General features: G+C 43.2%; 1 long non-coding RNA gene across 1 annotated transcript; it reads left to right on the top strand.

Moving 5' to 3' along the window:
* Positions 1-1048: 1048 nt before the first annotated feature.
* LOC307243920 lies at positions 1049-2915 on the top strand. The gene is made up of 3 exons (XR_013844634.1): positions 1049-1182; positions 1527-1590; positions 1696-2915. It is a non-coding gene; the product is annotated as an uncharacterized lncRNA (long non-coding RNA).
* Positions 2916-4758: the final 1843 nt, after the last annotated feature.

Here is a 4758-nt window from a genome sequence, read left to right as displayed (position 1 = left end):
ATCTCGCGCTGCTACGTGTATGGGCACATAGCGCTCACGCAGGGTGGGGCGTCTGGTCGGCTGCGATGCGGCGGGCCTCCCCCTTGCGCGGGGTGTGGGTGGCCACGGGAGTCCTGCCGGCTCGAGCGGGGTGTCGGTTTGTTGCCGTGGGGCCGGGATCTGGGCCTGCAGTCTGTGCCTTGCGCCCGCAAACTGGGTTCTGTGACTGCGGCAGCGTCTTGTGCCTGCACCTGGGGGTTGGTTGTATGTGTGCGCCCATGAGGTGAGGGGTCTCCTCGTGCTCCCTGGAACTGGGTAATGCTCCTCTGGGCTGGGCATGGGGGTTGCTCCAGGGCCCTCTGGCTTCTGTTACACACACATACACACACACGCACACACAAACACATACAGGCGGTCCCATCACACAGGCGCTTGGAGTGCACACCAGCATCCTCCTGGTTGCATTCCTCTCCTTTCCTCCCTCATTTTCTGCCATAACTATGACCGGAAGAGGCCACGTAACCAGTTCTAGTTCCAGTTTTCCTGGACCTAATTCACTGTTTTTCAATACAAGTTGTCGTCCAATGTTCATGTTTTTGTGAAAATGTTGTTTGTTTCTATGTTTACTTGTCTCACCGTGGTGACTCCCCCTCTTGGACCAGTGATCAGTTGTTTATAAACCCAAACATGATCAATTGTTCTCCAAAGAGGAGTGTTAGTGGTGGCTCTCTATAACCAAAACCTGTGCTCTTGTCGTCCTACAGCTCATCACAGGACAGAGTTATTGCAGCAGTTGTTGATGATTTAAGAATAAATAAAGAGTTGCATTGCAGGTTGAGAACTTGAACTCCAATGGCAGACTAACATTGTCCTTGTTGCAATGGAACAAATACTTTGTGTTGTATGCCAAGCATGCTGACAGCACAGGGTAAAAAAAAAAAAGAAAAAGAAAAAGAAAACTGGTTGACTGGAACATGTGTCAACCTCTAAAACAGAAGGTACATATTAGAAATTACGGACACCACACCTTGCATTCCATCAACGTCCCTTTTGCTGCTGTTGGATATAAAGAAAGCTGCTCGTTTCTCAAGAGAAGCCAGAGACATAAAGGGAGCAAGCATCACCCAGCAGCTGGAGAGACAACTTTGACCGACCCAACAGCACATCCTCATTCACCACAGAGGATAACACCACGAGACTTCTGTGAGTGAATCTAAATGTTTGATTATTATTATTGTTATAATAATAACAAGAAGAAGAAGAAGAATTATTATTATAATTATAATAATAATAATAATAATTATTATTATTATTATTATTATTATAGGATTAAACATTTGGTTAAGCATTTTTTAGTGTTGTTATAATAATAATAAAAATAATAATAATAATAATAATAATAATAATAATAATAATAATAATAATAATAATTACAATAATTAAAATCATATTACTTATAATAATGATAAAATGTAACATTTGGTTAAGAATTTTTCAGTTTTCATGAAATTAACGGGTGATTAAATGGTGTTTAACTGTGTTTTCAGGAAGTAATGAAGCCATTCACAATGAACCAAATGATTTCTATCATTTTTCTACTGATGTCTTTTGGTAAATTAAATAAACACTTTCTTATTGTTTTATTCATCTTAAATCACAAATAAATGTGAGAAGATACGACTACATAAATCAAATGTATCTTTCTTGACCAAACAGCATCAGTTAACTGCCAAGTTACGTCAACAACAACAATTACTACAGCGTCAACCAGCACGTTTACCAGCACGGTAACCAGCACGACAACCCTCGAGGATAGCATTACTACCACAGAAACTGTCACGGACACGACCTCATCAACGAGCACCACAACGTCAACCGAAACATCCACCGATACAACCACCCGAACGGTAACCGCAACTCAAACCTCAACGGAAACGGCAACAACCACCCCAACGACCACCTCATCAACCACCGCAGTGGCCACCGCAACGACCACCTCGACGACCACCTCAACAACCAGTGCAACGACCACCGCATCCACCACCACCACTGCCACTCCAACTAATTCCTCTTCTACAATCAATACAATGAGTTTATTTTCCACCATCATGGCTGTTGCAGCAAATGCATTTTATTGGGGTTGTTAAGATGAATTCCATCTTTTCTTTAACATTGTAAACAAAATCATTACGATTAAATGCTGTGATCATTTATTTTGGAATTTAACTTTCAATTGTACACGCAGGCATGATTACTGTGTGTATATTATTACGTTACATTTAGTCATTTATCAGACGCTTTAATCCAAAGCGATTTACAAGGGAGAATCACATTCAAGCTACATTGCGACAGAGATTAGTGTATTAACAACATTAGTGTAACAATAAATACTGCAAGGTAATGCTAAGTAATTGTAGGTTAGGACAGGAGGTACTCACTGAAGAGCTGGGTCTTCAAGTGCTTCTTAAAGACAGAGAGGGAGGTCCCCGCTCTGGTCATTTTTGGCAGCTCGTTCCACCAACGTGGAACTACAAATGAGAATAGCCTGGATTGCCGTGGCTGTATGGCCGGCAGAGCCAGGCCACGCTCATTTGACGAGCGCAGCATCCGGGGGGCAACATGTGCTCTTACAAGAGCATTTAAGTAGGCGGGAGCATTCCCAGCAATCACTCTGTAGGCCAGCATCAGAGACTTGAACTTGATGCTGGCGGCTACAGGAAACCAGTGGAGCTCGATGAGCAGCGGAGTGACATGTGCCCTCTTTGGCTGGTTGAACACCAGTCGCGCCGCCGCATTCTGTATCATCTGTAGTGGCTTCACCGCACAGGCCGGCAAGCCTGTTTATTATCCTTAAGTGTTAAAGCTGACTGTAACTTTGTTCTAAGTAATGAAGGCATGCATTTATTCCTGAACATAAGATCAATAAAGTTAAAATAACAGCTTATTTTGGCTTCTTTGGTCTCATTCACGATGATACAAGAGTATACAGTGCAAACGGAAAGTTCACTTTTTCCACATGTTTGATTGTTACAGCCCTATTCTAAAATGCACGAAAGTAATTTTTCCCTCAATATTCACTTGATTCTCGACAATCAAAAAGCAACAACAGTTTTCTAGAAACGTTTACAAATGAAACATGACATTTACATAAGTATTCAGAGCCTTTACTATGAGCTCAGCAGCATCCTGCTTCTATTGAGCATCCTTGAGATGTTTCTACTACTTGAGTGGAGTCGTCCTGTAGTCACTTATTGGTTGGACATGATTTGGAAGAAACCAAGCCCTGGAGGCTGAAAGACTTGACAGTTGACCAGTACGTATCAATCTAATAATTGAAAGGCAGGCTATATAAAGAATAAAATCATGAAAGTGTGAAGAATCACATTTTTCATCTAATATTCTACATAAAATAAGTCCCGTTTTGATATTTTGTGTTGCTACAATGTTTCTTGTAAATGGAATTGATGTTAATTGGATACAGTACATTATTTTTATATTCACCTGATCATTGATAACCACTCCCCCAACACCGACTAAACATGTAAATAGAAGTAAATTAAAGGTCATCTTTCAAATAACAAATATTCCTGAACATGCTCAACTATATGTTATGTACGAGGATGTTTTCACACTTGGCTCCAAGTTGCACCTTGGGAGGTGGTTGACGTATTGTGAACACAATGCTGCTTGTCATTACAATCCGCGGTTTGGACCGCGTGCGAAATGGACGGAAGAGCAAATGAGCATGGAAGGGCTAGGCGGAGAGGATGGAAGAAACGAGGGAAGGAGATACGAGAGCAAGTTGAGGGGGCCCGACAGGATTACCATGATGGAGATGTTAAAAAAGATCTCGGAGGAGTGTGGAGTCATGCTGGGCTGCAGATATATGACGCCTACTAGCTATGAGGTAACGATGGAGGAAGAAGGAGGAAAAAACAGATCGGCAGATGGACTGAAAATAAAGAATACCAGGCTGATGGCCACAGAGGTGGACAGGAACGAGCTGGTTGTATTTTTTCTGTCCCTTCCGGTATATTTGGGGGATTAGGCAATACTCAGCAAGTTGAAGGAGTGGGGAGTAATGCCGGTCTCCCCGATCAGGAGAAAAAGGTGGCTGGGCACGAACATTGCTGAGGGGACGAGATATTTGAAAGTGCGCTTTGACAAGACCATCACTTCCTTTCCGTATTCGACGAAGTATGAGACACTGACAGGAATGGAGCACTTTAGGATAATACACGACCGTCAGGTCAGAGTATGCAGGCTGTGCAACCAGCCTGGCCACGTACCAAGAGAGTGCCCCGAGTTCAAATGTCACAAATGTGGTGAACAGGGGCACTATAGGAGGGAGTGTCCAGCAGACGACGCGCGGTGTGGTGTATGTCGGGAAAAGTGGATGCTCTGCAGCTGCGAACAGCAGGGAATGAGGGGAGGATGGTGATTGTGGACTTCAAGATCGAGGGCGTAAATTATAGGCTCATAAATGTTTACGCACCTAATGTGGAGAGGGAAAGAGCAATGTTCTTTAAGAGCATTGAGCCCCTCATAACTGCCAATACGATTATTGTGGGGGATTTTAACGTCTGGTGCTGTAGGCTGGATGCACCAAGGGCGACCAGCTTCAGACATAACGCGTCTAGAGCTAATTTTACTCAGAATGATGGAGGAGAGAGATCTGGTCGATGTATGGAGGAGCGAAAATTGGGGCAAAAGGGAATATTCCAGAAGGCAGGTAGTTCTGACAAAGATGAAACAGAGTCAAATTGACCTATGTATAGT

The sequence above is a fragment of the Zeus faber genome (assembly GCF_960531495.2).
Source record: "Zeus faber genome assembly, chromosome: 1".
NCBI lineage: Eukaryota > Metazoa > Chordata > Actinopteri > Zeiformes > Zeidae > Zeus > Zeus faber.
This window is presented reverse-complemented; position numbering and strand designations above follow the sequence as displayed.